Source organism: Aythya marila, assembly GCF_965140915.1.
Source record: "Aythya marila genome assembly, chromosome: 14".
Classification (NCBI taxonomy): Eukaryota; Metazoa; Chordata; class Aves; order Anseriformes; family Anatidae; genus Aythya; species Aythya marila.
The window spans coordinates 514,164-529,745 of record NC_139055.1 but is presented as its reverse complement, the minus strand read 5'-3'; the positions used below and the strand labels follow the sequence as shown (position 1 = coordinate 529,745).

At 43.1% G+C, this 15,582-nt stretch overlaps 1 protein-coding gene across 1 annotated transcript in view; it reads right to left on the bottom strand.

Moving 5' to 3' along the window:
* HTR4 (5-hydroxytryptamine receptor 4) overlaps positions 1-15,582 on the bottom strand; it is a 127,264-nt gene that overhangs the window by 86,482 nt on the left and 25,200 nt on the right. The gene's annotated exons all lie outside the window — the stretch shown is intronic.

Genomic DNA, 15,582 nt, shown 5'->3' with positions numbered 1-15,582 from the left:
TTGTTCTACAAGACAAACTTTTAATGAAGTTGATGAAAATATAGTATATTGCAATGCTGGTGAGACCAAGAAGCTGCACTGTGATATAAATAACCTCTTCCAGCCTATGTTCATACATGCACTTTTATTCAAAGTGACACATGATGAGATACACACTTATAAGCTGCACTGGACCTAAGACTTCTCATGATAACTTCCAAACTTTCAAAGACAAAACAAGGTGTTTAAATACAATCAATTGAAGAGGGCTTGCAAAACCTGGCTGGGAAAAGACAAGCTAAGATGCTTGGTAAATTAGTTTTGTTTGTTTGTTTGTTTGTTTTTTAAATTAAAACATTGACTTACCACCAAATTAAAATAGGTTTCCCGTGACACTATACTGTATAGCCTTTGAATACTTAACAGCGGTACTGTAATTACAAGGAACTAACTGATTTGCAGCTCAAGTTAAAATAAGCGTGCTTACTCACAGTAACACTGATATAAATATTAATGGGAGTTTTAATTCTATCAAAAATCTATCCTGAGTCCAAAGAAATGAATACACCATCCAAATAACAAGTGTGTGGTGTTTGCCATGGAAACATCAGTGGAAAAAATGTGTGATATGTGTGAGCATTTCTGACTGCTGATTGCCCCTTGCATTGCTTCTCTAGAGAGCCAGGATAATGCCACCACCATAGTCCTACTAATAACAACTCAAATGGAAATAATGTCTTGTGATTACTTAGATTCAAAGAAAAGATTGTAGTAATACTGAGTCAGACTTCCTGAATGCGATGCCAGGTTCACTGTGCAAATGAACACCCACAATCCAGGCCTGGTTCAGCATTTACCATAATTAGCACTTCAGTAGGTATAGTCTATGCACAGTTTTGCCAACAAAACTTACTCAAGAGGGTGTTCTATCTTGAGTAAAATATATAAAGACTACTTACACACTTATATTTGCAAAATGGAGTGGAAGTCTAACATTTCTCATCAAGTCACCTCTGCATCCCTAAGAAATGACCTCCAATTTTAATCCAGAGGGGAAATAATACCCCCTCCTCTCCTCCTTCTCTGGAGTTTTTCCATGGAATATAATGCCTTGCAGACTGCTGGGACAGCTGCCTGTCAAAGACACAGGAAGAATATCCTGGAAGATGGTCTTTGGGGATGTAAAAATGCAACCAATGTTCTTCCCTGATCTCAAACTAATGGCCAGGAAAAAAAAAAAAAAAAAAAAAAAAAGAACTAACTATTTAATCTCCAAAGAGGCATATGGAACCACTAAATTGAAATTACTCATTTAGAATATGAGTTGAATTAATTGAAATTAATTCAGAGGGAAATGCATAAGAATGAGCCTGATATGGTGTTTCATTTCAAATCCAAACAGGAGCCCTTCCTCCCCTGTCTCGTCAACTCAGAATGGATAAATTTTAAACAAACAAAACACTCAATAAATGGTAGTCAAAACACAGGAAATCTTGACCCACCTCCACTGCCTGCCAACAGCTTGCAAACACTGCTCAATTCAGCCTTACACCAGCCTTCAAAAACACGTCACCTGTCTGGTTTACCCTGGAGGAGACTGAGGCACGAAGAGGTTGGCTGAACCCCACTGCGATGACTCAGAGCAGGGTACAAGCAGACCCTGGACATAAGATATTAAATTGATCTTTGCATTGAGATAGCACGGATATTCCACAAGGAGTATCCGACCAGATGTAGATGACTCTGGCTCAGGGGAAATTGTTCCCCTGCAGAAGAAAAGGGGCTTTAGCATTTAGGGTCACACTGGGAAGGTTTGGAGCTGCAGTTTATGCCTGTTACAGTTCTGAATTACAATGGAAAGATGTCTGTGTGGGAGTCACAAGACCAGAGGGTAGGAATAAGAGAAGAAAAAATGTCACCTGTCTGCACTATCCCTGTCCACTGTGCTCCCTGCAATGTTAGGATTTAAGAGGTCTCTTGAGAAACTTTCCAAAGCAAGCAAAGGCCACTATTGCAGCATAGGTGGGCAATTCTGACTGTTCTTACCAGTTCATCAAAACACAGTTTTTTGTGTAGGCACCAGAGTTACTGGTCCTTCAGTCACAACTTGTAGGAGACAGATATATCAAAGTGGTTTTGGCTTCCATTAATATTTTCTTTCCTTCTTTGTGTTTTCTTGTACAGTAGAAATATTTTTTTTTTTGTTACAAAATATGAAAAAATGAAGGCCTTAAGGCCTTTGATCAACTCAGACTATTGTATAAAAATAACCACCTGTGTATCACTTTGTGGTTGTGTGCACTTCTAGCAACTATGCCATATACTGTGTTACAGTCAGTGACAATATTTCTTGCATTTCACCTCAAATAACATTTATTATTTTATTGTAATTGTCTATGTATTCCTAAAACTTACAGCCCTTAAAAAAAACTTATAATTTGTAACTTCCTTTCCATACCACAAACACATTATCTTCTCCCCTGTAGAACCAAGGAACATTTGGGACACTAGGCATTATGCTGCCTCCAGGATCTGGAGCACCCCACCACTGCACTGGACAGACCTGCCATATTTCAGAGGCTGTTAGTACAGAATCACAGAATCACAGAATTTCTAGGTTGGAAGAGACCTCGAGATCATTGAGTCCAACCTCTGACCTAACACTAACAAGTCCTCCACTAAACCATATCACTAAGCTCTACATCTAAACGTCTTTTAAAGACCTCCAGGGATGGTGACTCCACCACTTCCCTGAGCAGCCCATTCCAATGCCTAACAACCCTCTTCGTAAAGAAGTTTTTTCCTAATATCCAACCTAAAACACCCCTGACGCAACTTAAGCCCATTCCCCCTCGTTCTGTCACCAGGCACGTGGGAGAACAGACCAACCCCCACCTCACTACAGCCTCCTTTAATGTACCCATAGAGAGCAATAAGGTCGCCCCGAGCCTCCTCTTTTCCAGGCTGAACTATCCCAGCTCCAACAGCCACTCCTCGTAGGACTTGTTCTCCAGGCCCCTCACCAGCTTCATCGCCCTTCTCTGGACTCGCTTGAGCACCTCCATGTCCTTCTTGTAGTGAGGGGCCCAAAACTGAACACAGTACTCGAGGTGTGGCCTCACCAGAGCCGAGTACAGGGTGACAATCACTTCCCTAGACCTGCTGGCCACACTGCTTCTTATACAAGCCAGGATGCCGTTGGCCTTCTTAGCCACCTGAGCACACTGCTGGCTCATATTCAGCCGACTATCCACCATCACTCCCAGGTCCTTCTCTGCCAGGCAGCTCTCCAACCACTCATCTCCCAGCCTGTAGCTTTGCTTGGAGTTGTTGTGCCCCAGGTGCAGGACCCAGAACTTGGCCTCGTTGAACTTCATACAGTTGGCCTCAGCCCATCGGTCCGGCCTATCCAGATCCTCCTGCAGAACCTTCCTACCCTCGAGCAGATCGACACATGCACCTAACTTGGTGTCATCTGCAAACTTACTGAGGGTGCACTCGATCCCCTCATCCAGATTATCAATAAAGATATTAAAGAGGACTGGCCCCAGTACCGAGCCCTGGACTTTCACCTCCCCCCTTAAGTTGAAGCATATAATGAACACATAATAAATGACCCCAAAACAATGACATTATTTAGCTTTTGTCAGCTTTTCCATAATGGACTTTAAAATTGGATGTTCCTTTTCTTCTGCCTTTCTCCACGACACCACAGTGGTGAGACTTATTATAATTGGATCATTATAAATGATGTCAATACCATATAATACAAAATCTCCCAAAGACTTATTCTGTAAATATACATGTATCTGCCTCACATAGAGGGCCTGGTGCTAATCTTTGTTATTAAAGTGATTACTCATACTCAATTAGGAAGCTGTCCTCAGAAAGACAATGACTTCCTATCACAGCCCTCATGCCATCCAGCCCATCATAGACATAGTCCATTCAGCACAAAACAGCATCTCTGCTTTTGTTGTGCCACAGCGATCACTGGCACATGGAGCTGTGCACGTGCTTGCAGCCAGGTCGGAGCTGCTCCTTTTTATGAACACGAACACCCAGCTTCCATTGGAGTGGGGCACTGGGTCTCGTTGCTCACAAAAACCTGGTGCCTAGCTTCTACACAAGTTCCTGCTCAGACATGGGCCGGCTCTGCTGGCTCAACAGGAGAGGCAAGCTGAGCCTTCATGGCCAATACTCCTCCAAATCTGTCTTCTTGCCTGTGCTTTCTTTGGATTTGGTACCAGGAACTGCAACGAAATGCTCACGGTAATCAGTCTAGGGACTGCAGAATGCACCCCAGGCCAACGTTCAGCAGATGTTCCTCCAGAGCCTGCATGATAAGGGGCTAAAAGCAGGCAGTGAAGAGAAATCGAATGGTTTCGCTCTTTCGGGTGCCAGCACAGAAATAATTTTGGCAACTCTTGCAAAATGAAAGAAAAACTTTTCAGTGGTATTTGTTTCTGAATTCTAGTTTGGAATCATTTTGTTTGCTTTTTTTTTTTTTTCGAAAAGTCATAATTTTAATGTATACTGAAGTTACATGCAACCTGTATTATCATGTTACCATAGACATCTATAATAACTGAAGTTTTCTATTTTCTTCTATATTTTTAGAACTAAGTGGAATTTTTAGTTGATCGTATCACTCTTAAAACAAGTAAATGGCAGCAATATACCATGTAATGAATCCTAATGTTAAGCAATGTTAAGCAACAAGGAAATCAGGGAAAAAAAAAAAAAAACAAACAAAAAAAAACCAAACAAACAAAAAACAACAACAACAAAAAAAAAAAAAAAAAAAAAAAAAAACAGGGAATTCTTAAGCTAAAAGACCCTTGCAAAAAAATGCTCCCCCAAAGAAACTGAAATCAGTACTCTCTGCAATGTTTACCACTTCAGCAAAGCTCAACAGTTTTTAATGGAAAAAGATTTGGGCAGAGAAGCTCCAGCAAGCTTGATGTGACAGCTCCATAGACTCCTCTTGTGTGATAAGAACTCATTTTATTCTCTACTAATCACTGCTACCAAAAAAGAGCAGATATACCATATGTGGATGATGAGTCCCAGTCATCACTGACTGCACAAGAGACTGGCTCAGACATGGGCAAAGCAGTAAGTCTCAGCAAGGCTGTGCTGACAGCTTCCAGAGGAAGCAGAACCCATCTATCTGTCAAGAATAATAATTCTCTGCCCCTTCTCCCCCCACCTCCACAGTCATGGGGTGTAAGGGAGGAAAATCCTAAGAAGGACATGGGTAAACCTATACATCTACCCAAACAAGTTTTATGGACCCTAGAGATCCTTTACTCGGTAGCAGTAAGGTATCAAGCAAGAATTCACTGCTGAGACCACAAGTGAGCTGGCAGCCTGCACAGCTCTTCTCCTCCCTCACCTGACTGGTGGCCCTGGCTGGTGCTGCTGCTGGGAACCTTGCTCTGTCCCATAGAGATGGAAGTGTCCCACCAGACAACAGCAACTGCCAAGCCACTCTTATGAGACATTTCTCAGTTAATCAGCACCTTGCAAGAGGCACTGACACATTCTTTATTCAATTTATTTCCATCCCACTCAAGCCACATCTAGTTCCAGTTTCTGTCACCACTGAGCTGATGACAACAGAAAAGTTGAGTCATTCTTCTGAAACACCTGCACCTCCATATCCTACACTGCTGGACTGTGCTGCTTCATCATTTGTGACAACTTACATGAAACAGTGCTGAGGGTGGACTGAGCAGTCTGAAAAGCCCAATTCATTTTACCTACAGATTCATATTGTTGTACTGCTCTTTGCAGTACAGAGGAAGGGGAAGGATATTAGAAAAGATTCCATTTCTTTCTGTCACTTGCTCTGAGAAGAATTGGACATATCACTATACTTCAAGCAGAGCTACAGGCTGGGAGATGAGTGGTTGGAGAGCTGCCTGGCAGAGAAGGACCTGGGAGTATTGGTGGATAGTCGGCTGAATATGAGCCAGCAGTGTGCTCAGGTGGCTAAGAAGGCCAACGGCATCCTGGCTTGTATCAGAAACAGTGTGACCAGCAGGGCTAGGGAGGTGATCGTCCCCCTGTACTCGGCTCTGGTGAGGCCGCACCTCGAGTACTGTGTTCAGTTTTGGGCCCCTCGCTACAAGAAGGACATTGAGGTGCTCAAGTGAGTCCAGAGAAGGGTGACGAAGCTGGTGAGGGGCCTGGAGAACAAGTCCTACGAGGAGTGGCTGAGGGAGCTGGGATAGCTCAGCCTGGAAAAGGAGGCTCAGGGGTGACCTTATTGCTCTCTATGGGTACATTAAAGGAGGCTGTAGTGAGGTGGGGGTTGGTCTGTTCTCCCATGTGCCTGGTGACAGGACGAGGGGGAATGGGCTTAAATTGCGTCAGGGGAGTTTTAGGTTGGATCTTAGGAAGAACTCCTTTACCGAAAGGGTTGTTAGACATTGGAACAGGCTGCCCAGGGAAGTGGTGGAGTCACCATCCCTGGAGGTCTTTAAAAGACGTTTAGATGTAGAGCTTAGTGATATGGTTTAGTGGGGACTGTTAGTGTTAGGTCAGAGGTTGGACTCAATGATCTCGAGGTCTCTTCCAACCTAGAAATTCTGTGATTCTGTAACTTCACTCTTTTCTTTATAAGTGCAAAGTAAAAATTGGCCTTCACTCCCTGGTACTGTGGAGTGACAACCATCCTGATCCAACGATAAATGCTTGCTCACCACTGCAGAGTAGTCCAAAACCCACTAAGTACTGCAAGAGAATATCCTCTTTCAGCCCATGACAACACCAAAAGGAGCAAGAGATATCAGAGTGATCCAACTACTTCACTCCTACATAAAGTAGTTTCATTTCCAACATCCACTTCTGATAAAGGTGCTGCCCCCTCCCACAGTACTTCTTCCTTTGCTGTCATTGCTGTTTCCATTTCACCCCACAGTGGATCAAGCTGCTAAGAAGTCTCTTCATTGTCAGAGACAGATTGAAGAACTGATTCTCAACAAATGTCATTCCAGCAGGTTAAGATGCAGCACTTTGCTTAAAGAGGGAAAACTAAAAGTACAGAAATTACATGTCAGACACAAGTCACAGCGGAACCACACTCCTCATCACCACATATCTGCTGACAGAGTAGCTTTTCTCCACTGTCAGCATGGCATTCACGACCCTTCTGCTGGCTCAACCCCATGCCAAGTTATTCCACACTTGCAAAAGAAGTTTAAATTCCACATTTAAGCACCAAGACAAATACTGACATCAAAATCACAGTTGTGGCCTTGGAAAGGATGTTTTACTGCAGGTCTGCCTGCCTATTCCCCTAGACCAGGCCCCAGCTGCAAGGTCCCACACCGACAGCATGTACAGCAAATCCGAGTCCCTCTGCCAAATGCAGCCCTGCTGGCTGATCTCAGAGCTCTTACTTCATGTCTTGCTTTCATCCTGAAGTCACAGTCTCACAAACTGAGGCCTTTTCTCAGTCATATTATATTCTCAGCTTTGGGCCATAATAATAATAATAATAATAATAATAATAATAATAATAATAATAATAATAATAATAATAATAATAATAATAATAATAATAATAATAATTATTATTATTATTATTATATTAATAATTAATATATTGTGTTAATATATAACTTATTATATTTGTTATATAATATATATAATAATTAATACGATTTATTATTATTATTATTGTTGTTGTTGTTGTTATTATAAATTGGTATCTTTTGCTTGTGCACAACATAGCCATTTAGTATGTGCCAGTGATAGTAAAAATATGAAGCAAGTTCTTCTTCTTTATTTCATAATTTTAGCTTCTTGAGGAACACTGAAGCAAAATTTATTTTAGAGTTCTTGATAGCAGTAAGGTGAAATGCAAACAAACACTTGTCTTTTCTTCTATATTTACAGCAGTAAAGTTTCTATGGGTTGTTCAAGGGTGACTTTGTTCTGTTCCGGAGACATCTGTATGAGATCCTTGTGTGTACCAAGCTGTGTTTGTATAAGAGCTCCAAGGAGAGAAAACAGCTATAAAACCTGAGGAGTTATTTGCTGTGACATTAGTATTATGAAATTTTGCACCTCACCGCTCTCACCTTTAGCAATTACTTTCAATTGGTAACTATCATGCTCCAAGTCTTTCATTGCCATATCAAACCCTCAGCATAGGAAGCCAACAGAAGGATCCAGCATGAGGCTGTGGGTCTGAGAAGGACGAAGATTAGGTAGGAGATCAATCAATACATGAAGGCAGGAAGGGGACTGAGTTCAGCAAGTGCATCTGCAGTGAAGATGGAAACAGAGAGGCATGATTTCCTTAACACTTTCACAATTGGTTTTGTGCTTATAAGGACAAAACAGTGTTATTGCTCCCTTATTTCCACAAAGGACTAAAAGGCAGTACTGTGTACTATTGTGCTATGCAAAGGACAGGCAGTACTGTGCTGGCCTTTTGGGAGAATCATACATATGTTTGACAGATTTGTACAGAGCTACCTGCTTTGTTTTTGCTCACTAAACTTCCCCTAAGCCACTGTAAATTTTCCTTCCTAGAAAATGCTTTCTAGCTCCTCTGTTGTCAGCACAGCAGCAAATAACCAGCGTATGGAAATCAATGCCCCAGAACAGCAGTGGACCTACTTTCTACGGTTGCACTCAATTAAATTTTCTTTGTTGCCCATTAAGAAGGGGAACACATTGCAGAGAAATGCGCAATATATGTTAGGAAAAACAGGAATACTTCATCTTAGACATGGGCGTGATGGCACTGAAGGCAAACTATGGCTTGTGAGAGGGCTGAAGAACTACAGGGTGCCCAGCACTATCACATCACTCAGCACTGTCTCTGCATGCACATGGTGATACAGTCCATACCACAGCTGTACCTGAGATCCTCACTTTTACTGGTTCTCTAATAAATTATTAGTCGGTACAGTGCCTTCCTACTGAAAATGAATTACACTCAGTGATGAGCGCTGCCGTGGCAGAGGTTAGCTCACAGCCCAGCAGGACACCGTGAGCATGCAGTGACTCAGTGCCAATCTTACAGTTCACAGTAGCCTGAGCAAGGGCAGGCTCCAGCTCTTGCTTTAAAGGCTATCCTGCTCCAAAGCAGAGAACAACCCGTGGCAAACATGCTCTAACACAGGCATTCATCCTGAATGTGGATGTGCTGCTCCCGCCAAGGGAGCGGGCAGTGGGAGGAACCACCTTCTTTCTGCCACCAAGCACTGAAGTCATGGAGTCACAGAGTGGTTGAGGTGGGAAGGAGCCTCCAGAGATCATCTAGGCCAACCCCCTGCTCAAGCGGGGTCACCCTGATTATATTACACAGGATGGCATCCAGGTGGGGTTTGAATATCTGCAGAGAAGGAGACTCCACAACCTCTCTGGGCAGCCTGTCCCAGTGCTCTGGCACCTGAACTGTAAATAAGTTCTTCCTCATATGGCAATGATACCTCCTGTGGTTCAGTTTATACCCATTACCCCTTGTCCTGCCACTGGCCACCACTGAAAAGAGTTTGGCCCCATCCACTTTACATTGTTCCCTCAGGTATTTAAAGAGGTTGTTAAGATCCCCTCTCAATCTCCTCTTCTAGGCTAATCAGGCCCAGCTTGCTTAGTCTCTCCTCATGGGACAGATGTAGAGCTTAGGGATATGGTTTAGTGAGGACTGTTAGTGTTAGGTCAGAGGTTGGACTCGATGATCTTGAGGTCTCTTCCAACCTAGAAATTCTGTGATTCTGTGATTCTGTGATTATGCTCCAGTCCCTGGAGTGCCTGCAGTCACCCCTGCCTACTGCAACTCGATGTTGGCATTACCCTTTGCTCTCCCAGCTGTGCAAGCAAGCTTTCTTCACCTCCTTCCCTTCCCCACACGGATTCCATGCTGCCTGCAAAACCCATGGGCTGGCCCTGCCTCAGTAGGGCTGCAATGGGGACAGCGGGTTGTGGTGGACAAGACAGCCATGCAGAACCCATGCCACACACTGCTGACAGGAGGCCGCCCCAGCTGCCACCACAACGCATTCACCACAACGCAGCTCCTGCACTGCCCTCGGCTCTTGCCCCATCTCTGACGGCGTCGCTGCACAGCGGGTGTGTTCCACTCCCTGTCTGGAGGTCACACATGACTAACTTTATGGTGCTGGAATAAAATTCCTCTGTATTTTATTGCTGCCATGCGATGGTTTTGTAGCCTGTGAAACACAAGCAGGAAGCAAGGCCCTGCTTTGAAGCCCTGCACTGGGAACCAGCCACTCTGTTTATGGCTCTGCAAGGCCTGGACTTTAGAAGAAATCAGAATGTTTCCTGGCCTAGGTGTACTTGTTTGTTTTATTTACTTCTGCAGAACTAATGAACTCAGCAGGGGTGTGGTGAATTACTTCTGTGATTTCAGCTGTGTGAAAGGGTTAGGAGAAGCTTTATATCTCACCCATTAAAAGCCCTTATCACTTCTGTCTGACCAAACTGGGCTCTGATGGGAAGCTTTGGGGTATGTGCATAACTTTGCAGCAGAGGACATCTCACAGAGGCTTAGCTGCAAAACTATAATCCTTGGCATGAAAGCCTAGGAGTACAGACATCACCCCTCCTGCCAAGCAGGGAGCCAACAGACCTACTATAACACCAGTACTACCCTTGCTGCTCCATACACAGGGGATTAAGACAGAGGCTAACCCAAGTGTGAAGCTGTTGCTACCAGACATCTCTCACAGGACGCTGACCTCACAGAAGTCATTAGTTCATTGCATCACGCTCACACTTCTTCATGAACTTCCCTGAATGCCACGGGCAGACCAAAGCCAGGAGCTTTCCACTGCTCCTGTGCTGGAGGGGAAATCCCACAACTCCATGGGACACTTAAAAAAATGAAGCAGAAACCAAACCCACAGAGCTCTGAGCTGCAGATCTGTGTAACCAACCCAACTGACTCATGCCTTTGCTGCCACTTCTTCATACTCCATTAAAAGATGACAGATTCTGGAGAGAGAACACTAGCTGAGCATATTCATCTTAAACTGATCTGCCTCTGGCTCACTTTAAAAAAAAAAAAAAATGAGTTCATTGAGCAGGAAGCTAAAATGATCACAGTCCCCAAGAGACTACGTGATTCTCCAGATCTGCACAAATTTTATAAAGCACAAAACCATTATCTTTTCTGGTTAGGAAGCTGATACCATCAGGGGAAGTCAAAAGGTTAATTAGTTAATTACTTTTTGAAAAGGTAGAGATGCTGCAAGGGGGAATGTGCTATAATACCTTCTCAGCACGCAGGCTCCAAGTGCACCTAGGGAAGAACTTGCTCTAAGCACTTCACAGCAGCGACAGAACTACTTTGAGGTGATTGCATGCACTTACCTACTGAGATGTAGAGCAGAGACCTTCTCTGGTGGTGGTCAGAGGAAACCACCATAGAACACAGCTTGAGGGACAGTGGGTATAGTGGTGTGCTGGTAGGAGCTTTTGGTAGGTTAAAAAATGCAGCCCAGCCTAGAAGCCAGCTGGGATGGTTGGTGATTGCTGGGGAGGATGTGCTCATTTCTATGTCCAATGTGTGGGGAGCCAAGGGGAATCTTCCCAGGCTGCTGAAAGTGAAGCACAATGAGACCTCGGGGGCTGACTCTGAAGGTCACTCTTCTGTTGGCTAAAACAGGGAGCCTTATGGCACTCTTGATAGGAAGGAAGAAAAGAACAAATGAGCTCACAGGACAAGCTGTTTTCAAAAGGTTATTTCCAAAGTAAGAATGACAGGCCATGCTTTAGGTAGGCTGTGAGTTCTCATCAGCCAGACTTCGGGTAAAACAAGCTGTCCAGACACTGCATCTGGCACCAGACACCTGGCAGCAATGAGATGTCACCTGGCTCATTTTCAACAGTTTCACAAAGAACAGTTATTCCAGCAGCACACATACTTTGATCAAGTGCATTTTTAAAATTCTGCTCATTTCAGGCCTCAGGCTGGTTTCTGTCAGGTTCTCTACTATGTACCCTGTGTCATCGCTTCCCTCTTTGGGGGGATCCACTGAATTAACATTTTCTTCTTTTCAGAGATCTCAGAATAGCTGAACAGCATAGCTCTACAGCTGGATTCACTTTAGGTATCACCCATCACTTTCAGCTCCTAGTCTAGCCATTCCAGATCACACAGCTGACACCACACTACATGTGAACCCATTAACAAGACAGGCACTGGCATCTCACTTCATGTTGCTGGTAAAGTGCAGGCTTCTTTATCCCCCTGCTTGCTTTAGCTTTGCAGGTAAACAACAAACCCTGGAAGAAAGGAACTGAAAATATGGCAGGTCTTAAATGCAGAAGGCTTCACCCCTTGTTTCTGGCGATGTTGGAATGTGCATACCACTGAGGATGAGGTTTGCTGAAGCAGCAGACAGTTACCCTGGACAGGCATCAGCCACACAGAGCTAGCTCTGTGGGTTACTCCCGCACACTGCTGCAGGATGCAAAAGAAGAATTGAGCCATTTTGAGTGCATTTGGCCAAGGTTTTCACATGGGACATCCCGGTGCTATGCAAGAGGAAATGTTCACTGAAGTAAGAAAGGGTGACTGTGACCAGCAGCTTCTTAAGTTTTTGACAGGCAAACAGGAAAGAAAGAAAAGAAAAGAAAAGAAAAGAAAAGAAAAGAAAAGAAAAGAAAAGAAAAGAAAAGAAAAGAAAAGAAAAGAAAAGAAAAGAAAAGAAAAGAAAAGAAAAGAAAAGAAAAGAAAAGAAAAGAAAAGAAAAGAAAAGAAAAGAAAAGAAAAGAAAAAAAGAAAAGAATAAAGGCAGATGCACATTACAGAGTTTAGACCACAACTTCATACAGAGGCAAAGGCCAGGCATCACAGCTGTGGAGTGGTTTCAAAAAGCACTGCAATGAGAAAAAGGGGAAGCTGGTAGGTGTGGATATGTAGTAAAGGCTTATAAATTGTCCAAAATCAGAGTAAATAGTAGAAGTAGTAGGCAAATCTGTAGGCTGCAGAACAGCCTACATTGATTCTGAGTGTATTAGGAAAAAAAAAAGAAATACTGAAAGTTAGGCTGATCAGCTGTAAAATGGTAGAGCTGTTGACAGTGATTCAGGAAAAGGAGACACAGCCAATAAATACTTCTGTTCTATTTTTGGGAGCCTTATTGTGTGGTGATGAACTTTTCCATTCCCATAGATACTAAACAAAATGTTAAACAGTAATTACTAATGTAATGCACATCAAAATCAGCAAGTCCAGATTATTGCATCTTTTTCTTTACAAAGGTTTTTTCAGAGAGCTGGGTGAGGAACTTTACGTGGGGTTGATCTTGATTTCCAGTAAACTTGGATGATCAGAGTTAATAAAAAAGTACCAATATTTTGAGAGAATGAAGTGGATAATCTAGGTAATTACAAGTCTATCAATCCAAGAGTGATCTCCAGCGCAATAATAAAGAACCTCATAAAGATAACAATTCATCAAGAATTAAATATGGGAAACAGAATTTGGCAAATCAGTGTGGATTAGTGGAGAACAAATCTTGCTATCCTGATATTTTCTGTGCTAATCAACCACGTTACTGCAGTAATAAGTTGTTGTATACTCTGATTTCAGAAAAGCTTTTGATTTGGTATTACATGAGGCTTTGATAAAGACTCAAGGACAATACCAACTCAGTACAGGACTCCTGAGTGGAGTTCAACCTAGTGTAGTGAGGGGTCTCAAATGTGAATGCAGACAGGGAAATATTGCCTAATGGTTCTGGTTTTAGCATGCTCCCTTGGGAATCTGTTATGGATATTCTGCTACTCATTTCTTCATCAGTGTCATGGAAAAAAAATAAAAAATAAAAACCAAAAGTCTTGAAATCATCAATTAAGAATTTGCTGGTGACCAAAACTGAGGGACTGATAAATAACAGGGCAGCACACTGATACAGAGCATTCTGGATTGCTTGGGTACATTTTGCAAGAAAACAATATGCATTTGAGTATAGCCTAGGTAGCGTAACATACTTGGAAGCCAAAATAAAGGCAGCATTTACAGCACAAGGGCAATCTGGTTTTGGAAAGAGAGAACTCTGGAAAGGACACTAGGTCCCTGCTCATCAGCAGCTCAATGTAAGTTCTTAATGCCATTTGTTGTGGGTAATGCAATTCTCAGGAGCATTGTGAAATGGAAAAGCAGGTATCAGGCTGCACAATATCTTGCTCCATGCTGTTGTTGGATATATATATATATAGTATGTTGGATAGCTAGAAATGCTTAGGAGAAAAGCCATGAGGCTTATGATGGAAATGGAAGATTAATTTTTTACCATACTATGCTCTGGAGAGTAGTTTATTCCAGGACAAGCTGAGGAAGGACTGGAGTATGTCCTGCAAGCACATGCTCCAGAAGCAGGACACTGGTGACGGGACTGTTCAGTGACAGAAGATTTTCTAGGGGCTGAAAGTTGAAACCAGGCAGATTCAGACAAACAAGAAGAAGCACATGTTTGACTTGTACTGATCATGATTTCCACAGTCCAGAAGTACAGTAAGACCAAACACACTCGTGTGAGCAGATCTGATGAAAGGAGTGCAGAAGTGGGAGCCACTCCGGACAGCCTGGCAAATGAAGGGGAAAGCGATGACTGAAGAGATGAAATTGCAGTGTGAAGGTGTTGCAGGAGCATCCAAGGGTGGGAAGATTGAGTACTGTATCCAGACTGATGTGTGTGGCATTTATCTGGTAGCTATTTGCCATCTCTAGTCACTGAATTCAGTCCTTCATGCTTTAAGCAGAGCAAATCATTGAGTGGAAGCAAGATGCAGCAAAACCCTGTGAGCACTGTTAACTGATTGAGATATTTTCTTTCCTCTCACATATGAAGAACCAAAATCTCACTACCTGTCTAAGCAAGAGAAACTTCTGATGCTCAGACAATAGAATTGTGGAAACTCGATTCTTAAAATAGCAAGAAGGAAAAAGAAAAGAGGAACTGAACTTTCATTTTCCACATTTGTAAGAGGAGAGCAAAGAACACTCCTTTGTACCCCCTGAGTCTTCAAGCTTTTTCAGATGTGATGCAATCACTCTAGAGAGCTGTTTGGAGCTTTTGTTCAAGATTTCACGCAACTAAGAGAGAAGCAAGTGCCACTTCAGAGCTGTATGTTACAATAATTGCTGGGATAAGGGAAGCAAAGAAAAAGAGCTGCATGTTCCCAAACTCTCCTAACTGTGCCTGAAAGCACTTGCTTCCCAAACTAATCCCCTTCTTACCCAAATATTTGATGACTTACTGGTGGCATTCAGGAAGAGGTAGCCAACTGCAACAGACTCTCTAATTATAGCATGACCTGTTACTAATTAATGTTTGAATAACCCACTGCTGCCACATTATTGTACTAAATAAATAATATCCACTCTCCTCTGGCAGTGTTTACAGAACTTATTTCCCATTCAGCCTTGAGTCAAAGCTGCAAGCAGTGCCCAGTACAACCAACCCTCTGCTGTGTGGTGAGTGTGGCGTGGTGGTGGTGGTGATGGTGAGCAAGATGGATGTGAGCTCTGAGCAAATACAACCAGCTGCTGCCTTGGCCAGCCAACAGCAAGCTCTGCTGAGAGCTTCAGGAGCTGACGTGGGGACT